We start from the raw sequence: 27,691 nt of genomic DNA, 5'->3' as shown, positions 1-27,691 counted from the left end.
ACAGGCCATGGAGAACTGGGAGCCTAGTTAGACTGATGGGCGGGATGTAAATTGCCAACAGCCACTCTGGAGAAGTGTATGGTGTTTCCTGAAACATCTAAAAAACAAAGCAACAGAGCCTAGGGCACTTCCACTTATGGTCTTATAGATTAGGGAAATTAAAATCAAAAAGACAAGCCACCCCAAAGTTTGGAACGGCTCTGTTTACAAAAACCTCATTTACGGTACAAGTTCAATATTGCAGAAAGCGAAAAATGGATAAAGAAGTTGTGGTACTTACGTACAATGCAATACCACTCACCAATGAAATCTATGTCATCAGGCCAGTAGCAGCATAATGAGTGGATTCAGGTACGATGATTCTAAGTGAAATAAGTCACACAGAAAAAGAAACATCATAAGATATCACTAATACACGGAATGTAAACTTGGCTACACAGGAACTGAATTACAAAACAGAATAGGGTCTCAAATGTAGAAAACCAACTTATGCTTGCTTAAGGGGAAAGGTGAGTTGGGGTGCTCCATAAAACCAGAGATTGAAATTAGCACAGATACCTTTCCATAAGCAAAATATGTAATAGACAAGAGCTACTGCTTGCTCAATGAAGTGGACTCAACACCCCATATTAAACGCCTAAGAATATACCTGACTAGTAAGAATCTTAAAACCTATGGATTGATATGTCTACGAAAGAGAATCAAGCGTGTGTACAGCGGCATAAACGCAGCAGTGATAGGATTGGTGAGGTTCGGTGAGCAAATGCAGACCCTTTGAAGTCATATTGCATGGTACCCATTCCATGGTTCTCAACTCTCCAGGTTTAAGGGATTCTTCCTTCAGCTAAAACATGCATGTGGAACCCAGAGTATGATCCACCGTGTGATCGGGAAACGTGTTCAAATGTGTCTCAGTTTTCGTCCCCTGGTACTCAGGTGCAACATTCCAGATGCTTTACTAACACTCTCCCCACTTGGAGAGTCAGTGCCTTTAACCTGCTGTTGGGCCCAGTTTGCAATTTCTGCGGAAAATGAACAGGAATAGGGAGAACCAATGAGAGACTAGCTGGAGGTGTCTGGACGGGCAAATTTTACTCTCATTTCCCACCAGGAAGAGGAATTAACCAAAGGCTCAGCGAGCCGTGCCGGAACCACACTAGGGCCTGAAGCAATCCTGCGGTGTTGCGGCCAGCTCACAAGAAAGCGAGTTGAAGAAAGTAGCTCAGGGGCACTGTAATTCACAAACCTTCAGAGTTCTAAATGACAGCTATCGTCCAAAAATATATTGAAGTAAGGCTGCCAAGAGGACTTGAAAGCGGGGCAGAATTGCAGGAAACCGTTTTCAGGAGGTAGACTGGAATTGCATGTAAAGCATAGGAAAAGAGGCAGAACGTCCACAATGATGCACTTGGCCAAAAAGGGCGTATGCGTTTTTTCCTGAATATATTCAGGAAAAAATGCATACGCCCTTTTTGGCCAACCAAGCAAGCTAGCAAAGGAAATCTGCACTACAATGAAGTCTCACTGCCCGCTGGTCAAAAGGGCCATCTGAAAAAAGTGTAAAATCCAGAAAGGCAGGACAGTCCATGGAGAACTGGGAGCCTTGTTATGCTGATGGGCGGGATGTAAATTGCCAACAGCCACTCTGGAGAAGTGTATGGTGTTTCCTGAAACATCTAAAAAACAAAGCAACAGAGCCTAGGGCACTTCCACTTATGGTCTTATAGATTAGGGAAATTAAAATCAAAAAGACAAAGCCACCCCAAAGTTTGGGACGGCTCTGTTTACAAGAACCTCATTTACGGTACAAGTTCAATATTGCAGAAAGCGAAAAATGGATAAAGAAGTTGTGGTACTTACGTACAATGCAATACCACTCAGCAATGAAATCTATGTCATCAGGCCAGTAGCAGCATAATGAGTGGATTCAGGTACGATGATTCTAAGTGAAATAAGTCACACAGAAAAAGAAACATCATAAGATATCACTAATACACGGAATGTAAACTTGCCTACACAGGAACTGAATTACAAAACAGAATAGGGTCTCAAATGTAGAAAACCAACTTATGCTTGCTTAAGGGGAAAGGTGAGTTGGGGTGCTGCATAAAACCAGAGATTGAAATTAGCATAGATACCTTTCCATAAGTCAAATATGTAATAGAAAAGAGCTACTGCTTGCTCAACGAAGTGGACTCAACACCACATATTAAACGCCTAAGAATATACCTGACTAGTAAGAATCTTAAAACCTATGGATTTATATGTCTCCGAAAGAGAATCCAGCGTGTGTACAGCAGCAAAAACGCAGCAGTGATAGGATTGGTGAGGTTCGGTGAGCAAATGCAGACCCTTTGAAGTCATATTGCATGGTTCCCATTCCATGGTTCTCAACTCTCCAGGTTTAAGGGATTCTTCCTTCAGCTAAAACATGCATGTGGAACCCAGAATATGATCCACCATGTGATCGGGAAACGTGTTCAAATGTGTCTCAGTTTTCGTCCCCTCGTACTCGGGTGCAACATTCCAGACGCTTTACTAACACTCTCCCCACTTGGAGATTCAGCGCCTTTATCCTCCTGTTTGGCCCAGTGTGCAATTTCTGCGGAAAATGTACAGGAATAGGGAGAACCAATGAGAGACTAGCTGGAGGTGTCTGGACAGGCAAATTTAACTCTCATTTCCCACCAGGAAGAGGAATTAACCAAAGGCTCAGCGAGCCATGCCGGAACCACACTAGGGCCTGAAGCAATCCTGCGGTGTTGCGACCAGCTCACAAGAAAGCGAGTTGAAGAAAGGAGCTCAGGGGCACTGTAATTCACAAACCTTCAGAGTTCTAAATGACAGCTATCGTCCAAAAATATATTGAAGTAAGGCTGCCAAGAGGACTTGAAAGTGGGGAAGAATTGCAGGAAACCGATTTCAGGAGGTAGACTGGAATTGCATGTAAAGCATAGGAAAAGAGGCAGAACGTCCACAATGATGCACTTGGCCAAAAAGGGCGTATGCGTTTTTTCCTGAATATATTCAGGAAAAAACGCATACGCCCTTTTTGGCCAACCAAGCAAGCTTGCAAAGGAAATCTGCACTACAATGAAGTCTCACTGCCCCCCGGTCAAAAGGGCCATCTGAAAAAAGTGTAAAATCCAGAAAGGCAGGACACGCCATGGAGAACTGGGAGCCTTGTTATGCTGATGGGCGGGATGTAAATTGCCAACAGCCACTCAGGAGAAGTGTATGGTGTTTCCTGAAACATCTAAAAAACAAAGCAACAGAGCCTAGGGCACTTCCACTTATGGTCCTATAGATTAAGGAAATTAAAATCAAAAAGACACAGCCACCCCAAAGTTTGGGACGGCTATGTTTACAAGAACCTCATTTACGGTACAAGTTCAATATCACAGAAAGCGAAAAATGGATAAAGAAATTGTGGTACTTACGTACAATGCAATAACACTCAGCAATGAAATCTATGTCATCAGGCCAGTAGCAGCATAATGAGTGAATTCAGGTACGATGATTCTAAGTAAAATAAGTCACACAGAAAAAGAAACATCATAAGGTATCACTAATACACGGAATGTAAACTTGGATACCCAGGAAATGAATTACAAAACAGAATAGGGTCTCAAATGTAGAAAACCAACTTATGCTTGCTTAAGGGGAAAGGTGAGTTGGGGTGCTGCATAAAACCAGAGATTGAAATTAGCACAGATACATTTCCATAAGTCAAATATGTAATAGACAAGAGCTACTGCTTGCTCAACGAAGTGGACTCAACACCCCATATTAAACGCCTAAGAATATACCTGACTAGTAAGAATCTTAAAACCTATGGATTTATATGTCTCCGAAAGAGAATCACGCATGTGTACGGCGGCATAAACGCAGCAGTGATAGGACTGGTGAGGTTCGGTGAGCAAATGCAGACCCTTTGAAGTCATATTGCATGGTACCCATTCCATGCGTCTCAACTCTCCAGGTAAGGGATTCTTCCTTCAGCTAAAACATGCATGTGGAACCCAGAGTATGATCCACCTTGTGATCGGGAAACGTGTTCATATGTGTCTCAGTTTTCGTCCCCTGGTACTCGGGTGCAACATTCCAGAGGCTTTACTAACACTCTCCCCACTTGGAGAGTCAGTGCCTTTAACCTCCTGTTTGGCCCAGTTTGCAATTTCTGTGGAAAATTAACAGGAATAGGGAGAACCAATGACAGACTAGCTGGAGGTGTCTGGACGGGCAAATTTAACTCTCATTTCCCACCAGGAAGAGGAATTAACCAAAGGCTCAGCGAGCCGTGCCGAAACTACACTAGGGCCTGAAGCAATCCTGCGGTGTTGCGGCCAGCTCACAAGAAAGCGAGTTGAAGAAAGAAGCTCAGGGGCACTGTAATTCACAAACCTGCAGAGTTATAAATGACAGCTATCATCCAAAAATATATTGAAGTAAGGCTGCCAAGAGGACTTGAAAGCGGGGCAGAATTGCAGGAAACCGATTTCAGGAGGTAGACTGGAATTGCATGAAAAGCATAGGAAAAGAGGCAGAACGTCCACAATGATGCACTTGGCCAAAAAGGGCGTATGCGTTTTTTCCTGAATATATTCAGGAAAAAACGCATACGCACTTTTTGGCCAACCAAGCAAGCTTGGAAAGGAAATCTGCACTACAATGAAGTCTCACTGCCCCCCGGTCAAAAGGGCCATCTGAAAAAAGTGTAAAATCCAGAAAGGCAGGACAGGCCATGGAGAACTGGGAGCCTAGTTAGACTGATGGGTGGGATGTAAATTGCCAACAGCCACTCTGGAGAAGTGTATGGTGTTTCCTGAAACATCTAAAAAACAAAGCAACAGAGCCTAGGGCACTTCCACTTATGGTCTTATAGATTAGGGAAATTAAAATCAAAAAGACACAGCCACCCCAAAGTTTGGGACGGCTCTGTTTACAAGAACCTCATTTATGGTACAAGTTCAATATTGCAGAAAGCGAAAAATGGATAAAGAAGTTGTGGTACTTACGTACAATGCAATACCACTCACCAATGAAATCTATGTCATCAGGCCAGTAGCAGCATAATGAGTGGATTCAGGTACGATGATTCTAAGTAAAATAAGTCACACAGAAAAAGAAACATCATAAGATATCACTAATACACGGAATGTAAACTTGCCTACACAGGAACTGAATTACAAAACAGAATAGGGTCTCAAATGTAGAAAACCAACTTATGCTTGCTTAAGGGGAAAGGTGAGTTGGGGTGCTGCATAAAACCAGAGATTGAAATTAGCACAGATACCTTTCCATAAGCCAAATATGTAATAGACAAGAGCTACTGCTTGCTCAACGAAGTGGACTCAACACCCCATATTAAACGCCTAAAAATATACCTGACTAGTAAGAATCTTAAAACCTATGGATTGATATGTCTACGAAAGAGAATCAAGCGTGTGTACAGCGGCATAAACGCAGCAGTGATAGGATTGGTGAGGTTCGGTGAGCAAATGCAGACCCTTTGAAGTCATATTGCATGGTACCCATTCCATGGTTCTCAACTCTCCAGGTTTAAGGGATTCTTCCTTCAGCTAAGACATGCATGTGGAACCCAGAGTATGATCCACCGTGTGATCGGGAAACGTGTTCAAATGTGTCTCAGTTTTCGTCCCCTGGTACTCGGGTGCAACATTCCAGATGCTTTACTAACACTCTCCCCACTTGGAGAGTCAGTGCCTTTAACCTTCTGTTTGGCCCAGTTTGCAATTTCTGCGGAAAATGAACAGGAATAGGGAGAACCAATGAGAGACTAGCTGGAGGTGTCTGGACGGGCAAATTTTACTCTCATTTCCCACCAGGAAGAGGAATTAACCAAAGGCTCAGCGAGCCGTGCCGGAACCACACTAGGGCCTGAAGCAATCCTGCGGTGTTGCGGCCAGCTCACAAGAAAGCGAGTTGAAGAAAGTAGCTCAGAGGCACTGTAATTCACAAACCTTCAGAGTTCTAAATGACAGCTATCGTCCAAAAATATATTGAAGTAAGGCTGCCAAGAGGACTTGAAAGCGGGGCAGAATTGCAGGAAACCGTTTTCAGGAGGTAGACTGGAATTGCATGTAAAGCATAGGAAAAGAGGCAGAACGTCCACAATGATGCACTTGGCCAAAAAGGGCGTATGCGTTTTTTCCTGAATATATTCAGGAAAAAACGCATACGCCCTTTTTGGCCAACCAAGCAAGCTTGCAAAGGAAATCTGCACTACAATGAAGTCTCACTGCCCCCCGGTCAAAAGGGCCATCTGAAAAAAGTGTAAAATCCAGAAAGGCAGGACAGACCATGGAGAACTGGGAGCCTACTTAGGCTGATGGGCGGGATGTAAATTGCCAACAGCCACTCTGGAGAAGTGTATGGTGTTTCCTGAAACATCTAAAAAACCAAAGCAACAGAGCCTAGGGCACTTCCACTTATGGTCCTATAGATTAGGGAAATTAAAATCAAAAACACACAGCCACCCCAAAGTTTGGGATGGCTATGTTTACAAGAACCTCATTTACGGTACAAGTTCAATATCGCAGAAAGCGAAAAATGGATAAAGAAGTTGTGGTACTTACGTACAATGCAATATCACTCAGCAATGAAATCTATGTCATCAGGCCAGTAGCAGCATAATGAATGGATTCAGGTACGATGATTCTAAGTAAAATAAGTCACACAGAAAAAGGAACATCATAAGGTGTCACTAATACACGGAATGTAAACTTGGCTACACAGGAACTGAATTACAAAACAGAATAGGGTCTCAAATGTAGAAAACCAACTTATGCTTGCTTAAGGGGAAAGGTGAGTTGGGGTGCTGCATAAAACCAGAGATTGAAATTAACACAGATACCTTTCCATAAGCCAAATATGTAATAGACAAGAGCTACTGCTTGCTCAACGAAGTGGACTCAACACCCCATATTAAACGCCTAAGAATATACCTGACTAGTAAGAATCTTAAAACCTATGGATTTATATGTCTCCGAAAGAGAATCAAGCGTGTGTACAGCGGCATAAACGCAGCAGTGATAGGATTGGTGAGGTTCGGTGAGCAAATGCAGACCCTTTGAAGTCTTATTGCACGGTTCCCATTCCATGGTTCTCAACTCTCCAGGTTTAAGGGATTCTTCCTTCAGCTAAAACATGCATGTGGAACCCAGAGTATGATCCACCATGTGATCGGGAAACGTGTTCAAATGTGTCTCAATTTTCGTCCCCTGGTACTCGGATGCAACATTCCAGACGCTTTACTAACACTCTCCCCACTTGGAGAGTCAGTGCCTTTAACCTCCTGTTTGGCCCAGTTTGCAATTTTTGTGGAAAATGAACAGGAATAGGGAGAACCAATGAGAGACTAGCTGGAGGTGTCTGGACGGGCAAATTTAAGTCTCTTTTCCCACCAGGAAGAGGAATTAACCAAAGGCTCAGCGAGCCATGCTGGAACCACACTAGGGCCTGAAGCAATCCTGTGGTGTTGTGGCCAGCTCACAAGAAAGCGAGTTGAAGAAAGGAGCTCAGGGGCACTGTAATTCACAAACCTGCAGAGTTATAAATGACAGCTATCGTCCAAAAATATATTGAAGTAAGGCTGCCAAGAGGACTTGAAAGCGGGGCAGAATTGCAGGAAACCGATTTCAGGAGGTAGACTGGAATTGCATGTAAAGCATAGGAAAAGAGGCAGAACGTCCACAATGATGCACTTGGCCAAAAAGGGCGTATGCGTTTTTTCCTGAATATATTCAGGAAAAAACGCATACGCCCTTTCTGGCCAACCAAGCAAGCTTGCAAAGGAAATCTGCACTACAATGAAGTCTCACTGCCCCCCGGTCAAAAGGGCCATCTGAAAAAAGTGTAAAATCCAGAAAAGCAGGATAGGCCATGGAGAACTGGGAGCCTTGTTATGCTGATGGGCAGGATGTAAATTGCCAACAGCCACTCTGGAGAAGTGTATGGTGTTTCCTGAAACATCTAAAAAACAAAGCAACAGAGCCTAGGGCACTTCCACTTATGGTCCTATAGATTAGGGAAATTAAAATAAAAAAGACACAGCCACCCCAAAGTTTGGGACGGCTCTGTTTACAAGAACCTCATTTACTGTACAAGTTCAATATCGCAGAAAGCGAAAAATGGATAAAGAAGTTGTGGTACTTACATACAATGCAATATCACTCAGCAATGAAATCTATGTCATCAGGCCAGTAGCAGCATAATGAGTGAATTCAGGTACGATGATTCTAAGTAAAATAAGTCACACAGAAAAAGAAACATCATAAGGTATCACTAATACACGGAATGTAAACTTGGCTACACAGGAACTGAATTACAAAACAGAATAGGGTCTCAAATGTAGAAAACCAACTTATGCTTGCTTAAGGGGAAAGGTGAGTTGGGGTGCTGCATAAAACCATAGATTGAAATTAGCACAGATACCTTTCCATAAGCAAAATATGTAATAGACAAGAGCTACTGCTTGCTCAACGAAGTGGACTCAACACCCCATATTAAACGCCTAAGAATATACCTGACTAGTAAGAATCTTAAAACCTATGGATTGATATGTCTACGAAAGAGAATCAAGCATGTGTACAGCGGCATAAACGCAGCAGTGATAGGATTGGTGAGGTTCGGTGAGCAAATGCAGACCCTTTGAAGTCATATTGCATGGTACCCATTCCATGGTTCTCAACTCTCCAGGTTTAAGGGATTATTCCTTCAGCTAAAACATGCATGTGGAACCCAGAGTATGATCCACCGTGTGATCGGGAAACGTGTTCAAATGTGTCTCAGTTTTCGTCCCCTGGTACTCGGGTGCAACATTCCAGACGCTTTACTAACACTCTCCCCACTTGGAGAGTCAGTGCCTTTAACCTGCTGTTGGGCCCAGTTTGCAATTTCTGCGGAAAATGAACAGGAATAGGGAGAACCAATGAGAGACTAGCTGGAGGTGTCTGGACGGGCAAATTTTACTCTCATTTCCCACCAGGAAGAGGAATTAACCAAAGGCTCAGCGAGCCGTGCCGGAACCACACTAGGGCCTGAAGCAATCCTGCGGTGTTGCGGCCAGCTCACAAGAAAGCGAGTTGAAGAAAGTAGCTCAGGGGCACTGTAATTCACAAACCTTCAGAGTTCTAAATGACAGCTATCGTCCAAAAATATATTGAAGTAAGGCTGCCAAGAGGACTTGAAAGCGGGGCAGAATTGCAGGAAACCGTTTTCAGGAGGTAGACTGGAATTGCATGTAAAGCATAGGAAAAGAGGCAGAACGTCCACCATGATGCACTTGGCCAAAAAGGGCGTATGCGTTTTTTCCTGAATATATTCAGGAAAAAACGCATACGCCCTTTTTGGCCAACCAAGCAAGCTTGCAAAGGAAATCTGCACTACAATGAAGTCTCACTGCCCCCCGGTCAAAAGGGCCATCTGAAAAAAGTGTAAAATCCAGAAAGGCAGGACAGACCATGGAGAACTGGGAGCCTACTTAGGCTGATGGGCGGGATGTAAATTGCCAACAGCCACTCTGGAGAAGTGTATGGTGTTTCCTGAAACATCTGAAAAACAAAGCAACAGAGCCTAGGGCACTTCCATTTTTGGTCCTATAGATTAGGGAAATTAAAATCAAAAAGACACAGCCACCCCAAAGTTTGGGACGGCTCTGTTTACAAGAACCTCATTTACGGTACAAGTTCAATATCGCAGAAAGCGAAAAATGGATAAAGAAGTTGTGGTACTTACGTACAATGCAATATCACTCAGCAATGAAATCTATGTCATCAGGCCAGTAGCAGCATAATGAGTGAATTCAGGTACGATGATTCTAAGTAAAATAAGTCACACAGAAAAAGAAACATCATAAGGTATCACTAATACACGGAATGTAAACTTGGCTACACAGGAACTGAATTACAAAACAGAATAGGGTCTCAAATGTAGAAAACCAACTTATGCTTGCTTAAGGGGAAAGGTGAGTTGGGGTGCTGCATAAAACCAGAGATTGAAATTAACACAGATACCTTTCCATAAGCCAAATATGTAATAGACAAGAGCTACTGCTTGCTCAACGAAGTGGACTCAACACCCCATATTAAACGCCTAAGAATATACCTGACTAGTAAGAATCTTAAAACCTATGGATTTATATGTCTCCGAAAGAGAATCCAGCGTGTGTACAGCGGCATAAACGCAGCAGTGATAGGATTGGTGAGGTTCGGTGAGCAAATGCAGACCCTTTGAAGTCATATTGCATGGTACCCATTCCATGGTTCTCAACTCTCCAGGTTTAAGGGATTCTTCCTTCAGCTAAAACATGCATGTGGAACCCAGAGTATGATCCACCGTGTGATCGGGAAACGTGTTCAAATGTGTCTCAATTTTCGTCCCCTGGTACTCGGATGCAACATTCCAGACGCTTTACTAACACTCTCCCCACTTGGAGAGTCAGTGCCTTTAACCTCCTGTTTGGCCCAGTTTGCAATTTTTGTGGAAAATGAACAGGAATAGGGAGAACCAATGAGAGACTAGCTGGAGGTGTCTGGACGGGCAAATTTAAGTCTCTTTTCCCACCAGGAAGAGGAATTAACCAAAGGCTCAGCGAGCCATGCTGGAACCACACTAGGGCCTGAAGCAATCCTGCGGTGTTGTGGCCAGCTCACAAGAAAGCGACTTGAAGAAAGGAGCTCAGGGGCACTGTAATTCACAAACCTGCAGAGTTATAAATGACAGCTATCGTCCAAAAATATATTGAAGTAAGGCTGCCAAGAGGACTTGAAAGCGGGGCAGAATTGCAGGAAACCGATTTCAGGAGGTAGACTGGAATTGCATGTAAAGCATAGGAAAAGAGGCAGAACGTCCACAATGATGCACTTGGCCAAAAAGGGCGTATGCGTTTTTTCCTGAATATATTCAGGAAAAAACGCATACGCCCTTTTTGGCCAACCAAGCAAGCTTGCAAAGGAAATCTGCACTACAATGAAGTCTCACTGCCCCCCGGTCAAAAGGGCCATCTGAAAAAAGTGTAAAATCCAGAAAAGCAGGATAGGCCATGGAGAACTGGGAGCCTTGTTATGCTGATGGGCGGGATGTAAATTGCCAACAGCCACTCTGGAGAAGTGTATGGTGTTTCCTGAAACATCTAAAAAACAAAGCAACAGAGCCTAGGGCACTTCCACTTATGGTCGTATAGATTAGGGAAATTAAAATCAAAAAGACACAGCCACCCCAAAGTTTGGGACGGCTCTGTTTACAAGAACCTCATTTACGGTACAAGTTCAATATCGCAGAAAGCGAAAAATGGATAAAGAAGTTGTGGTACTTACGTACAATGCAATATCACTCAGCAATGAAATCTATGTCATCAGGCCAGTAGCAGCATAATGAGTGAATTCAGGTACGATGATTCTAAGTAAAATAAGTCACACAGAAAAAGAAACATCATAAGGTATCACTAATACACGGAATGTAAACTTGGCTACACAGGAACTGAATTACAAAACAGAATAGGGTCTCAAATGTAGAAAACCAACTTATGCTTGCTTAAGGGGAAAGGTGAGTTGGGGTGCTGCATAAAACCAGAGATTGAAATTAGCACAGATACATTTCCATAAGTCAAATATGTAATAGACAAGAGCTACTGCTTGCTCAACGAAGTGGACTCAACACCCCATATTAAACGCCTAAGAATATACCTGACTAGTAAGAATCTTAAAGCCTATGGATTTATATGTCTCCGAAAGAGAATCAAGCGTGTGTACTGCGGCATAAACGCAGCAGTGATAGGATTGGTGAGGTTCGGTGAGCAAATGCAGACCCTTGGAAGTCATATTGCATGGTACCCATTCCATGGTTCTCAACTCTCCAGGTTTAAGGGATTCTTCCTTCAGCTAAAACATGCATGTGGAACCCAGAGTATGATCCACCGTGTGATCGGGAAACGTGTTCAAATGTGTCTCAGTTTTCGTCCCCTGGTACTCGGGTGCAACATTCCAGACGCTTTACTAACACTCTCCCCACTTGGAGAGTCAGTGCCTTTAACCTCCTGTTTGGCCCAGTTTGCAATTTCTGCGGAAAATGAACAGGAATAGGGAGAACCAATGAGAGACTAGCTGGAGGTGTCTGGACGGGCAAATTTAACTCTCATTTCCCACCAGGAAGAGGAATTAACCAAAGGCTCAGCGAGCCATGCCGGAACCACACTACGGCCTGAAGCAATCCTGCGGTGTTGTGGCCAGCTCACAAGAAAGCCAGTTGAAAAAAGGAGCTCAGGGGCACTGTAATTCACAAAGCTTCAGAGTTATAAATGACAGCTATCGTCCAAAAATATATTGAAGTAAGGCTGCCAAGAGGACTTGAAAGCGGGGCAGAATTGCAGGAAACCGATTTCAGGAGGTAGACAGGAATTGCATGTAAAGCATACGAAAAGAGGCAGAACGTCCACAATGATGCACTTGGCCAAAAAGGGCGTATGCGTTTTTTCCTGAATATATTCAGGAAAAAACGCATACGCCCTTTTTGGCCAACCAAGCAAGCTTGCAAAGGAAATCTGCACTACAATGAAGTCTCACTGCCCCCCGGTCAAAAGGGCCATCTGAAAAAAGTGTAAAATCCAGAAAGACAGGACAGGCCATGGAGAACTGGGAGCCTTGTTATGCTGATGGGCGGGATGTAAATTGCCAACAGCCACTCTGGAGAAGTGTATGGTGTTTCCTGAAACATCTAAAAAACCAAAGCAACAGAGCCTAGGGCACTTCCACTTATGGTCCTATAGATTAGGGAAATTAAAATCAAAAACACACAGCCACCCCAAAGTTTGGGATGGCTATGTTTACAAGAACCTCATTTACGGTACAAGTTCAATATCGCAGAAAGCGAAAAATGGATAAAGAAGTTGTGGTACTTACGTACAATGCAATATCACTCAGCAATGAAATCTATGTCATCAGGCCAGTAGCAGCATAATGAATGGATTCAGGTACGATGATTCTAAGTAAAGTAAGTCACACAGAAAAAGAAACATCATAAGGTATCACTAATACACGGAATGTAAACTTGGCTACACAGGAACTGAATTACAAAACAGAATAGGGTCTCAAATGTAGAAAACCAGCTTATGCTTGCTTAAGGAGAAAGGTGAGTTGGGGTGCTGCATAAAACCAGAGATTGAAATTAACACAGATACCTTTCCATAAGCCAAATATGTAATAGACAAGAGCTACTGCTTGCTCAACGAAGTGGACTCAACACCCCATATTAAACGCCTAAGAATATACCTGACTAGTAAGAATCTTAAAACCTATGGATTTATATGTCTCCGAAAGAGAATCCAGCGTGTGTACAGCGGCATAAACGCTGCAGTGATAGGATTGGTGAGGTTCGGTGAGCAAATGCAGACCCTTTGAAGTCATATTGCATGGTACCCATTCCATGGGTCTCAACTCTCCAGGTTTAAGGGATTCTTCCTTCAGCTAAAACATGCATGTGGAACCCAGAGTATGATCCACCGTGTGATCGGGAAACGTGTTCAAATGTGTCTCAATTTTCGTCCCCTGGTACTCGGATGCAACATTCCAGACGCTTTACTAACACTCTCCCCACTTGGAGAGTCAGTGCCTTTAACCTCCTGTTTGGCCCAGTTTGCAATTTCTGTGGAAAATTAACAGGAATAGGGAGAACCAATGACAGACTAGCTGGAGGTGTCTGGACCGGCAAATTTAACTCTCATTTCCCACCAGGAAGAGGAATTAACCAAAGGATAAGCGAGCCATGCCGAAACTACACTAGGGCTTGAAGCAATCCTGCGGTGTTGCGGCCAGCTCACAAGAAAGCGAGTTGAAGAAAGAAGCTCAGGGGCACTGTAATTCACAAACCTGCAGAGTTATAAATGACAGCTATCATCCAAAAATATATTGAAGTAAGGCTGCCAAGAGGACTTGAAAGCGGGGCAGAATTGCAGGAAACCGATTTCAGGAGGTAGACTGGAATTGCATGTAAAGCATAGGAAAAGAGGCAGAACGTCCACAATGATGCACTTGGCCAAAAAGGGCGTATGCGTTTTTTCCTGAATATATTCAGGAAAAAACGCATACGCCCTTTTTGGCCAACCAAGCAAGCTTGCAAAGGAAATCTGCACAACAATGAAGTCTCACTGCCCCCCGGTCAAAAGGGCCATCTGAAAAAAGTGTAAAATCCAGAAAGGCAGGACAGGCCATGGAGAACTGGGAGCCTAGTTAGGCTGATGGGCGGGATGTAAATTGCCAACAGCCACTCTGGAGAAGTGTATGGTGTTTCCTGAAACATCTAAAAAACAAAGCAACAGAGCCTAGGGCACTTCCACTTATGGTCTTATAGATTAGGGAAATTAAAATCAAAAAGACACAGCCACCCCAAAGTTTGGGACGGCTCTGTTTACAAGAACCTCATTTACGGTACAAGTTCAATATTGCATAAAGCGAAAAATGGATAAAAAAGTTGTGGTACTTACGTACAATACAATACCACTCAGCAATGAAATCTATGTCATCAGGCCAGTAGCAGCATAATGAGTGGATTCAGGTACGATGATTCTAAGTGAAATAAGTCACACAGAAAAAGAAACATCATAAGATATCACTAATACACGGAATGTAAACTTGCCTACACAGGAACTGAATTACAAAACAGAATAGGGTCTCAAATGTAGAAAACCAACTTATGCTTGCTTAAGGGGAAAGGTGAGTTGGGGTGCTGCATAAAACCAGAGATTGAAATTAGCACAGATACCTTTCCATAAGCCAAATATGTAATAGACAAGAGCTACTGCTTGCTCAATGAAGTGGACTCAACACCCGATAATAAACGCCTAAGAATATACCTGACTAGTAAGAATCTTAAAACCTATGGATTTATATGTCTCCGAAAGAGAATCCAGCGTGTGTACAGCGGCATAAACGCAGCAGTGATAGGATTGGTGAGCTTCGGTGAGCAAATGCAGACCCTTTGAAGTCATATTGCATGGTACCCATTCCATGGTTCTCAACTCTCCAGGTTTAAGGGATTCTTCCTTCAGCTAAAACATGCATGTGGAACCCAGAGTATGATCCACCGTGTGATCGGGAAACGTGTTCAAATGTGTCTCAGTTTTCGTCCCCTGGTACTCGGGTGCAACATTCCAGATGCTTTACTAACACTCTCCCCACTTGGAGAGTCAGTGCCTTTAAACTCCTGTTTGGCCCAGTTTGCAATTTCTGCGGAAAATTAACAGGAATAGGGAGAACCAATGAGAGACTAGCTGGAGGTGTCTGGACGGGAAAATTTTACTCTCATTTCCCACCAGGAAGAGGAATTAACCAAAGGCTAAGCGAGCCATGCCGAAACTACACTAGGGCTTGAAGCAATCCTGCGGTGTTGCGGCCAGCTCACAAGAAAGCAAGTTGAAGAAAGAAGCTCAGGGGCACTGTAATTCACAAACCTGCAGAGTTATAAATGACAGCTATCATCCAAAAATATATTGAAGTAAGGCTGCCAAGAGGACTTGAAAGCGGGGCAGAATTGCAGGAAACCGATTTCAGGAGGTAGACTGGAATTGCATGTAAAGCATAGGAAAAGAGGCAGAACGTCCACAATGATGCATTTGGCCAGAAAGGGCGTATGCGTTTTTAACCTGAATATATTCAGGAAAAAACGCATACGCCCTTTTTGGCCAAGCAAGCAAGCTTGCAAAGGAAATCTGTACTACAATGAAGTCTCACTGCCCCCCGGTCAAAAGGGCCATCTGAAAAAAGTGTAAAATCCAGAAAGGCAGGACAGGCCATGGAGAACTGGGAGCCTTGTTATGCTGATGGGCGGGATGTAAATTGCCAACAGCCACTCTGGAGAAGTGTATGGAGTTTCCTGAAACATCTAAAAAACAAAGCAACAGAGCCTAGGGCACTTCCACTTATGGTCTTATAGATTAGGGAAATTAAAATGAAAAAGACACAGCCACCCCAAAGTTTGGGACGGCTCTGTTTACAAGAACCTCATTTACGGTACAAGTTCAATATTGCAGAAAGCGAAAAATGGATAAAGAAGTTGTGGTACTTACGTACAATGCAATACCACTCAGCCATGAAATCTATGTCATCAGGCCAGTAGCAGCATAATGAGTGGACTCAGGTACGATGATTCTAAGTGAAATAAGTCACACAGAAAAAGAAGCATCATAAGATATCACTAATACACGGAATGTAAACTTGGCTACACAGGAACTGAATTACAAAACAGAATAGGGTCTCAAATGTAGAAAACCAACTTATGCTTGCTTAAGGGGAAAGGTGAGTTGGGGTGCTGCATAAAACCAGAGATTGAAATTAGCACAGATACCTTTCCATAAGCCAAATATGTAATAGACAAGAGCTACTGCTTGCTCAACGAAGTGGACTCAACACCCCATATTAAACGCCTAAGAATATACCTGACTAGTAAGAATCTTAAAACCTATGGATTGATATGTCTCCGAAAGAGAATCAAGCGTGTGTACAGCGGCATAAACGCAGCTGTGATAGGATTGGTGAGGTTCGGTGAGCAAATGCAGACCCTTTGAAGTCATATTGCATGGTACCCATTCCATGGTTCTCAACTCTCCAGGTTTAAGGGATTCTTCCTTCAGCTAAAACATGCATGTGGAACCCAGAGTATGATCCACCGTGTGATCGGGAAACGTGTTCAAATGTGTCTCAGTTTTCGTCCCCTGGTACTCGGGTGCAACATTCCAGATGCTTTACTAACACTCTCCCCACTTGGAGAGTCAGTGCCTTTAACCTCCTGTTTGGCGCAGTTTGCAATTTCTGCGGAAAATGAACAGGAATAGGGAGAACCAATGAGAGACTAGCTGGAGGTGTCTGGACGGGCAAATTTTACTCTCATTTCCCACCAAGAAGAGGAATTAACCAAAGGCTCAGCGAGCCGTGCCGGAACCACACTAGGGCCTGAAGCAATCCTGCGGTGTTGCAGCCAGCTCACAAGAAAGCGAGTTGAAGAAAGTAGCTCAGGGGCACTGTAATTCACAAACCTTCAGAGTTCTAAATGACAGCTATCGTCCAAAAATATATTGAAGTAAGGTTGCCAAGAGGACTTGAAAGCGGGGCAGAATTGCAGGAAACCGTTTTCAGGAGGTAGACAGGAATTCCATGTAAAGCATAAGAAAAGAGGCAGAACGTCCACAATGATGCACTTGGCCAAAAAGGGCGTATGCGTTTTTTCCTGAATATATTCAGGAAAAAACGCATACGCCCTTTTTGGCCAACCAAGCAAGCTTGCAAAGGAAATCTGCACTACAATGAAGTCTCACTGCCCCCCGGTCAAAAGGGCCATCTGAAAAAAGTGTAAAATCCAGAAAGACAGGACAGGCCATGGAGAACTGGGAGCCTTGTTATGCTGATGGGCGGGATGTAAATTGCCAACAGCCACTCTGGAGAAGTGTATGGTGTTTCCTGAAACATCTAAAAAACCAAAGCAACAGAGCCTAGGGCACTTCCACTTATGGTCCTATAGATTAGGGAAATTAAAATCAAAAACACACAGCCACCCCAAAGTTTGGGATGGCTATGTTTACAAGAACCTCATTTACGGTACAAGTTCAATATCGCAGAAAGCGAAAAATGGATAAAGAAGTTGTGGTACTTACGTACAATGCAATATCACTCAGCAATGAAATCTATGTCATCAGGCCAGTAGCAGCATAATGAATGGATTCAGGTACGATGATTCTAAGTAAAGTAAGTCACACAGAAAAAGAAACATCATAAGGTATCACTAATACACGGAATGTAAACTTGGCTACACAGGAACTGAATTACAAAACAGAATAGGGTCTCAAATGTAGAAAACCAGCTTATGCTTGCTTAAGGAGAAAGGTGAGTTGGGGTGCTGCATAAAACCAGAGATTGAAATTAACACAGATACCTTTCCATAAGCCAAATATGTAATAGACAAGAGCTACTGCTTGCTCAACGAAGTGGACTCAACACCCCATATTAAACGCCTAAGAATATACCTGACTAGTAAGAATCTTAAAAACTATGGATTTATATGTCTCCGAAAGAGAATCCAGCGTGTGTACAGCGGCATAAACGCTGCAGTGATAGGATTGGTGAGGTTCGGTGAGCAAATGCAGACCCTTTGAAGCCATATTGCATGGTACCCATTCCATGGGTCTCAACTCTCCAGGTTTAAGGGATTATTCCTTCAGCTAAAACATGCATGTGGAACCCAGAGTATGATCCACCGTGTGATCGGGAAACGTGTTCAAATGTGTCTCAATTTTCGTCCCCTGGTACTCGGATGCAACATTCCAGACGCTTTACTAACACTCTCCCCACTTGGAGAGTCAGTGCCTTTAACCTCCTGTTTGGCCCAGTTTGCAATTTCTGTGGAAAATTAACAGGAATAGGGAGAACCAATGACAGACTAGCTGGAGGTGTCTGGACGGGCAAATTTAACTCTCATTTCCCACCAGGAAGAGGAATTAACCAAAGGATAAGCGAGCCATGCCGAAACTACACTAGGGCTTGAAGCAATCCTGCGGTGTTGCGGCCAGCTCACAAGAAAGCGAGTTGAAGAAAGAAGCTCAGGGGCACTGTAATTCACAAACCTGCAGAGTTATAAATGACAGCTATCATCCAAAAATATATTGAAGTAAGGCTGCCAAGAGGACTTGAAAGCGGGGCAGAATTGCAGGAAACCGATTTCAGGAGGTAGACTGGAATTGCATGTAAAGCATAGGAAAAGAGGCAGAACGTCCACAATGATGCACTTGGCCAAAAAGGGCGTATGCGTTTTTTCCTGAATATATTCAGGAAAAAACGCATACGCCCTTTTTGGCCAACCAAGCAAGCTTGCAAAGGAAATCTGCACTACAATGAAGTCTCACTGCCCCCCGGTCAAAAGGGCCATCTGAAAAAAGTGTAAAATCCAGAAAGGCAGGACAGGCCATGGAGAACTGGGAGCCTAGTTAGGCTGATGGGCGGGATGTAAATTGCCAACAGCCACTCTGGAGAAGTGTATGGTGTTTCCTGAAACATCTAAAAAACAAAGCAACAGAGCCTAGGGCACTTCCACTTATGGTCTTATAGATTAGGGAAATTAAAATCAAAAAGACACAGCCACCCCAAAGTTTGGGACGGCTCTGTTTACAAGAACCTCATTTACGGTACAAGTTCAATATTGCATAAAGCGAAAAATGGATAAAAAAGTTGTGGTACTTACGTACAATACAATACCACTCAGCAATGAAATCTATGTCATCAGGCCAGTAGCAGCATAATGAGTGGATTCAGGTACGATGATTCTAAGTGAAATAAGTCACACAGAAAAAGAAACATCATAAGATATCACTAATACACGGAATGTAAACTTGCCTACACAGGAACTGAATTACAAAACAGAATAGGGTCTCAAATGTAGAAAACCAACTTATGCTTGCTTAAGGGGAAAGGTGAGTTGGGGTGCTGCATAAAACCAGAGATTGAAATTAGCACAGATACCTTTCCATAAGCCAAATATGTAATAGACAAGAGCTACTGCTTGCTCAATGAAGTGGACTCAACACCCCATAATAAACGCCTAAGAATATACCTGACTAGTAAGAATCTTAAAACCTATGGATTTATATGTCTCCGAAAGAGAATCCAGCGTGTGTACAGCGGCATAAACGCAGCAGTGATAGGATTGGTGAGCTTCGGTGAGCAAATGCAGACCCTTTGAAGTCATATTGCATGGTACCCATTCCATGGTTCTCAACTCTCCAGGTTTAAGGGATTCTTCCTTCAGCTAAAACATGCATGTGGAACCCAGAGTATGATCCACCGTGTGATCGGGAAACGTGTTCATATGTGTCTCAGTTTTCGTCCCCTGGTACTCGGGTGCAACATTCCAGATGCTTTACTAACACTCTCCCCACTTGGAGAGTCAGTGCCTTTAACCTGCTGTTGGGCCCAGTTTGCAATTTCTGTGGAAAATTAACAGGAATAGGGAGAACCAATGACAGACTAGCTGGAGGTGTCTGGACGGGCAAATTTAACTCTCATTTCCCACCAGGAAGAGGAATTAACCAAAGGCTCAGCGAGCCATGCCGAAACTACACTAGGGCCTGAAGCAATCCTGCGGTGTTGCAGCCAGCTCACAAGAAAGCGAGTTGAAGAAAGAAGCTCAGGGGCACTGTAATTCACAAACCTGCAGAGTTATAAATGACAGCTATCATCCAAAAATATATTGAAGTAAGGCTGCCAAGAGGACTTGAAAGCGGGGCAGAATTGCAGGAAACCGATTTCAGGAGGTAGACTGGAATTGCATGAAAAGCATAGGAAAAGAGGCAGAACGTCCACAATGATGCACTTGGCCAAAAAGGGCGTATGTGTTTTTTCCTGAATATATTCAGGAAAAAACCCATACGCCCTTTTTGGCCAACCAAGCAAGCTTGCAAAGGAAATCTGCACTACAATGAAGTCTCACTGCCCCCCGGTCAAAAGGGCCATCTGAAAAAAGTGTAAAATCCAGAAAGGCAGGACAGGCCATGGAGAACTGGGAGCCTTCTTATGCTGATGGGTGGGATGTAAATTGCAAACAGCCACTCTGGAGAAGTGTATGGTGTTTCCTGAAACATCTAAAAAACAAAGCAACAGAGCCTAGGGCACGTCCACTTATGGTCCTATAGCTTAGGGAAATTAAAATCAAAAAGACACAGCCACCCCAAAGTTCGGGATGGCTCTGTTTACAAGAACCTCGTTTACGGTACAAGTTCAATATCGCAGAAAGCGAAAAATGAATAAAGAAGTTGTGGTACTTACGTACAATGCAATATCACTCAGCAATGAAATCTATGTCATCAGGCCAGTAGCAGCATAATGAGTGGATTCAGGTACGATGATTCTAAGTGAAATAAATCACACAGAAAAAGAAACATCATAAGGTATCACTAATACACGGAATGTAAACATGGCTACACAGGAACTGAATTACAAAACAGAATAGGGTCTCAAATGAAGAAAACCAACTTACGCTTGCTTAAGAGGAAAGGTTTGTTGGGGTGCTGCATAAAACCAGAGATTGAAATTAACACAGATACCTTTCCATAAGCCAAATATGTAATAGACAAGAGCTACTGCTTGCTCAACGAAGTGGACTCAACACCACATATTAAACGCCTAAGAATATACTTGACTAGTAAGAATCTTAAAACCTATGGATTTATATGTCTCCGAAAGAGAATCAAGCGTGTTTACAGTGGCATAAACGCAACAGTGATAGGATTGGTGAGGTTCGGTGAGCAAATGCAGACCCTTTGAAGTCATATTGCATGGTACCCATTCCATGGTTCTCAACTCTCCAGGTTTAAGGGATTCTTCCTTCAGCTAAAACATGCATGTGGAACCCAGAGTATGATCCACCGTGTGATCGGGAAACGTGTTCAAATGTGTCTCAGTTTTCGTCCCCTGGTACTCGGGTGCAACATTCCAGACGCTTTACTAACACTCTCCCCACTTGGAAAGTCAGTGCCTTTTACCTCCTGTTTGGCCCAGTTTGCAATTTCTCTGGAAAATGAACAGGAATAGGGAGAAGCAATGAGAGACTAGCTGGAGGTGTCTGGACGGGCAAATTTTACTCTCATTTCCCACCAGGAAGAGGAATTAACCAAAGGCTCAGCGAGCCATGCCGAAACCACACTAGGGCCTGAAGCAATCCTGCAGTGTTGCGGCCAGCTCACAAGAAAGCGAGTTGAAGAAAGGAGCTCAGGGGCACTGTAATTCACAAACCTGCAGAGTTAAAAATGACAGCTATCGTCCAAAAATATATTGAAGTAAGGCTGCCAAGAGGACTTGAAAGTGGGGCAGAATTGCAGGAAACCGATTTCAGGAGGTAGACTGGAATTGCATGTAAAGCATAGGAAAAGAGGCAGAACGTCCACAATGATGCACTTGGCCAAAAAGGGCGTATGCGTTTTTTCCTGAATATATTCAGGAAAAAACGCATACGCCCTTTTTGGCCAACCAAGCAAGCTTGCAAAGGAAATCTGCACTACAATGAAGTCTCACTGCCCCCCGGTCAAAAGGGCCATCTGAAAAAAGTGTAAAATCCAGAAAGGCAGGACAGGCCATGGAGAACTGGGAGCCTAGTTAGACTGATGGGCGGGATGTAAATTGCCAACAGCCACTCTGGAGAAGTGTATGGTGTTTCCTGAAACATCTAAAAAACAAAGCAACAGAGCCTAGGGCACTTCCACTTATGGTCTTATAGATTAGGGAAATTAAAATCAAAAAGACACAGCCACCCCAAAGTTTGGGACGGCTCTGTTTACAAGAACCTCATTTACGGTACAAGTTCAATATTGCAGAAAGCGAAAAATGGATAAAGAAGTTGTGGTACTTACGTACAATGCAATACCACTCACCAATGAAATCTATGTCATCAGGCCAGTAGCAGCATAATGAGTGGATTCAGGTACGATGATTCTAAGTGAAATAAGTCACACAGAAAAAGAAACATCATAAGATATCACTAATACACGGAATGTAAACTTGCCTACACAGGAACTGAATTACAAAACAGAATAGGGTCTCAAATGTAGAAAACCAACTTATGCTTGCTTAAGGGGAAAGGTGAGTTGGGGTGCTCCATAAAACCAGAGATTGAAATTAGCACAGATACCTTTCCATAAGCAAAATATGTAATAGACAAGAGCTACTGCTTGCTCAATGAAGTGGACTCAACACCCCATATTAAACGCCTAAGAATATACCTGACTAGTAAGAATCTTAAAACCTATGGATTGATATGTCTACGAAAGAGAATCAAGCGTGTGTACAGCGGCATAAACGCAGCAGTGATAGGATTGGTGAGGTTCGGTGAGCAAATGCAGACCCTTTGAAGTCATATTGCATGGTACCCATTCCATGGTTCTCAACTCTCCAGGTTTAAGGGATTCTTCCTTCAGCTAAAACATGCATGTGGAACCCAGAGTATGATCCACCGTGTGATCGGGAAACGTGTTCAAATGTGTCTCAGTTTTCGTCCCCTGGTACTCAGGTGCAACATTCCAGATGCTTTACTAACACTCTCCCCACTTGGAGAGTCAGTGCCTTTAACCTGCTGTTGGGCCCAGTTTGCAATTTCTGCGGAAAATGAACAGGAATAGGGAGAACCAATGAGAGACTAGCTGGAGGTGTCTGGACGGGCAAATTTTACTCTCATTTCCCACCAGGAAGAGGAATTAACCAAAGGCTCAGCGAGCCGTGCCGGAACCACACTAGGGCCTGAAGCAATCCTGCGGTGTTGCGGCCAGCTCACAAGAAAGCGAGTTGAAGAAAGTAGCTCAGGGGCACTGTAATTCACAAACCTTCAGAGTTCTAAATGACAGCTATCGTCCAAAAATATATTGAAGTAAGGCTGCCAAGAGGACTTGAAAGCGGGGCAGAATTGCAGGAAACCGATTTCAGGAGGTAGACTGGAATTGCATGTAAAGCATAGGAAAAGAGGCAGAACGTCCACAATGATGCACTTGGCCAAAAAGGGCGTATGCGTTTTTTCCTGAATATATTCAGGAAAAAACGCATACGCCCTTTTTGGCCAACCAAGCAAGCTTGCAAAGGAAATCTGCACTACAATGAAGTCTCACTGCCCCCCGGTCAAAAGGGCCATCTGAAAAAAGTGTAAAATCCAGAAAGGCAGGACAGGCCATGGAGAACTGGGAGCCTTGTTATGCTGATGGGCGGGATGTAAATTGCCAACAGCCACTCAGGAGAAGTGTATGGTGTTTCCTGAAACATCTAAAAAACAAAGCAACAGAGCCTAGGGCACTTCCACTTATGGTCCTATAGATTAAGGAAATTAAAATCAAAAAGACACAGCCACCCCAAAGTTTGGGACGGCTATGTTTACAAGAACCTCATTTACGGTACAAGTTCAATATCGCAGAAAGCGAAAAATGGATAAAGAAGTTGTGGTACTTACGTACAATGCAATAACACTCAGCAATGAAATCTATGTCATCAGGCCAGTAGCAGCATAATGAGTGAATTCAGGTACGATGATTCTAAGTAAAATAAGTCACACAGAAAAAGAAACATCATAAGGTATCACTAATACACGGAATGTAAACTTGGATACCCAGGAAATGAATTACAAAACAGAATAGGGTCTCAAATGTAGAAAACCAACTTATGCTTGCTTAAGGGGAAAGGTGAGTTGGGGTGCTGCATAAAACCAGAGATTGAAATTAGCACAGATACATTTCCATAAGTCAAATATGTAATAGACAAGAGCTACTGCTTGCTCAACGAAGTGGACTCAACACCCCATATTAAACGCCTAAGAATATACCTGACTAGTAAGAATCTTAAAACCTATGGATTGATATGTCTACGAAAGAGAATCACGCATGTGTACGGCGGCATAAACGCAGCAGTGATAGGACTGGTGAGGTTCGGTGAGCAAATGCAGACCCTTTGAAGTCATATTGCATGGTACCCATTCCATGCGTCTCAACTCTCCAGGTTTAAGGGATTCTTCCTTCAGCTAAAACATGCATGTGGAACCCAGAGTATGATCCACCGTGTGATCGGGAAACGTGTTCAAATGTGTCTCAGTTTTCGTCCCCTGGTACTCGGGTGCAACATTCCAGATGCTTTACTAACACTCTCCCCACTTGGAGAGTCAGTGCCTTTAACCTCCTGTTTGGCCCAGTTTGCAATTTCTGCGGAAAATGAACAGGAATAGGGAGAACCAATGACAGACTAGCTGGAGGTGTCTGGACGGGCAAATTTTACTCTCATTTCCCACCAGGAAGAGGAATTAACCAAAGGCTCAGCGAGCCGTGCCGGAACCACACTAGGGCCTGAAGCAATCCTGCGGTGTTGCGGCCAGCTCACAAGAAAGCGAGTTGAAGAAAGTAGCTCAGAGGCACTGTAATTCACAAACCTTCAGAGTTCTAAATGACAGCTATCGTCCAAAAATATATTGAAGTAAGGCTGCCAAGAGGACTTGAAAGCGGGGCAGAATTGCAGGAAACCGTTTTCAGGAGGTAGACTGGAATTGCATGTAAAGCATAGGAAAAGAGGCAGAACGTCCACAATGATGCACTTGGCCAAAAAGGGCGTATGCGTTTTTTCCTGAATATATTCAGGAAAAAACGCATACGCCCTTTTTGGCCAACCAAGCAAGCTTGCAAAGGAAATCTGCACTACAATGAAGTCTCACTGCCCCCCGGTCAAAAGGGCCATCTGAAAAAAGTGTAAAATCCAGAAAGGCAGGACAGACCATGGAGAACTGGGAGCCTACTTAGGCTGATGGGCGGGATGTAAATTGCCAACAGCCACTCTGGAGAAGTGTATGGTGTTTCCTGAAACATCTGAAAAACAAAGCAACAGAGCCTAGGGCACTTCCATTTTTGGTCCTATAGATTAGGGAAATTAAAATCAAAAAGACACAGCCACCCCAAAGTTTGGGACGGCTCTGTTTACAAGAACCTCATTTACGGTACAAGTTCAATATCGCAGAAAGTGAAAAATGGATAAAGAAGTTGTGGTACTTACGTACAATGCAATATCACTCAGCAATGAAATCTATGTCATCAGGCCAGTAGCAACATAATGAGTGGATTCAGGTACGATGATTCTAAGTGAAAAAAGTCACAGAGAAAAAGAAACATCATAAGGTATCACTAATACACGGAATGTAAACTTGGCTACACAGGAACTGAATTACAAAACAGAATAGGGTCTCAAATGTAGAAAACCAACTTATGCTTGCTTAAGGGGAAAGGTGAGTTGGGGTGCTGCAGAAAACCAGAGATTGAAATTAGCACAGATACCTTTCCATAAGCAAAATATGTAATAGACAAGAGCTACTGCTTGCTCAACGAAGTGGACTCAACACCCCATATTAAACGCCTAAGAATATACCTGACTAGTAAGAATCTTAAAACCTATGGATTGATATGTCTACGAAAGAGAATCAAGCATGTGTACAGCGGCATAAACGCAGCAGTGATAGGATTGGTGAGGTTTGGTGAGCAAATGCAGACCCTTTGAAGTCATATTGCATGGTACCCATTCCATGGTTCTCAACTCTCCAGGTTTAAGGGATTATTCCTTCAGCTAAAACATGCATGTGGAACCCAGAGTATGATCCACCGTGTGATCGGGAAACGTGTTCAAATGTGTCTCAGTTTTCGTCCCCTGGTACTCGGGTGCAACATTCCAGACGCTTTACTAACACTCTCCCCACTTGGAGAGTCAGTGCCTTTAACCTGCTGTTGGGCCCAGTTTGCAATTTCTGCGGAAAATGAACAGGAATAGGGAGAACCAATGAGAGACTAGCTGGAGGTGTCTGGACGGGCAAATTTAACTCTCATTTCCCACCAGGAAGAGGAATTAACCAAAGGCTCAGCGAGCCATGCCAGAACCACACTAGGGCCTGAAGCAATCCTGCGGTGTTGCGGCCAGCTCACAAGAAAGCCAGTTGAAAAAAGGAGCTCAGGGGCACTGTAATTCACAAAGCTTCAGAGTTCTAAATGACAGCTATCGTCCAAAAATATATTGAAGTAAGACTGCCAAGAGGACTTGAAAGCGGGGCAGAATTGCAGGAAACCGATTTCAGGAGGTAGACTAGAATTGCATGTAAAGCATAGGAAAAGAGGCAGAACGTCCACAATGATGCACTTGGCCAAAAAGGGCGTATGCGTTTTTTCCTGAATATATTCAGGAAAAAACGCATACGCCCTTTTTGGCCAACCAAGCAAGCTTGCAAAGGAAATCTGCACTACAATGAAGTCTCACTGCCCCCTAGTCAAAAGGGCCATCTGAAAAAAGTGTAAAATCCAGAAAGGCAGGACAGGCCATGGAGAACTGGGAGCCTTGTTATGCTGATGGGCAGGATGTAAATTGCCAACAGCCACTCTGGAGAAGTGTATGGTGTTTCCTGAAACATCTAAAAAACCAAAGCAACAGAGCCTAGGGCACTTCCACTTATGGTCCTATAGATTAGGGAAATTAAAATCAAAAACACACAGCCACCCCAAAGTTTGGGATGGCTATGTTTACAAGAACCTCATTTACGGTACAAGTTCAATATCGCAGAAAGCGAAAAATGGATAAAGAAGTTGTGGTACTTACGTACAATGCAATATCACTCAGCAATGAAATCTATGTCATCAGGCCAGTAGCAGCATAATGAATGGATTCAGGTACGATGATTCTAAGTAAAATAAGTCACACAGAAAAAGAAACATCATAAGGTATCACTAATACACGGAATGTAAACTTGGCTACACAGGAACTGAATTACAAAACAGAATAGGGTCTCAAATGTAGAAAACCAACTTATGCTTGCTTAAGGGGAAAGGTGAGTTGGGGTGCTGCATAAAACCATAGATTGAAATTAGCACAGATACCTTTCCATAAGCAAAATATGTAATAGACAAGAGCTACTGCTTGCTCAACGAAGTGGACTCAACACCCCATATTAAACGCCTAAGAATATACCTGACTAGTAAGAATCTTAAAACCTATGGATTGATATGTCTACGAAAGAGAATCAAGCATGTGTACAGCGGCATAAACGCAGCAGTGATAGGATTGGTGAGGTTCGGTGAGCAAATGCAGACCCTTTGAAGTCATATTGCATGGTACCCATTCCATGGTTCTCAACTCTCCAGGTTTAA

Source organism: Pseudorca crassidens (assembly GCF_039906515.1).
Source record: "Pseudorca crassidens isolate mPseCra1 chromosome 1 unlocalized genomic scaffold, mPseCra1.hap1 SUPER_1_unloc_3, whole genome shotgun sequence".
Classification (NCBI taxonomy): domain Eukaryota; kingdom Metazoa; phylum Chordata; class Mammalia; order Artiodactyla; family Delphinidae; genus Pseudorca; species Pseudorca crassidens.
The sequence above is the reverse complement of the archived record's forward strand: the minus strand, read 5'-3'. Positions refer to the sequence as shown.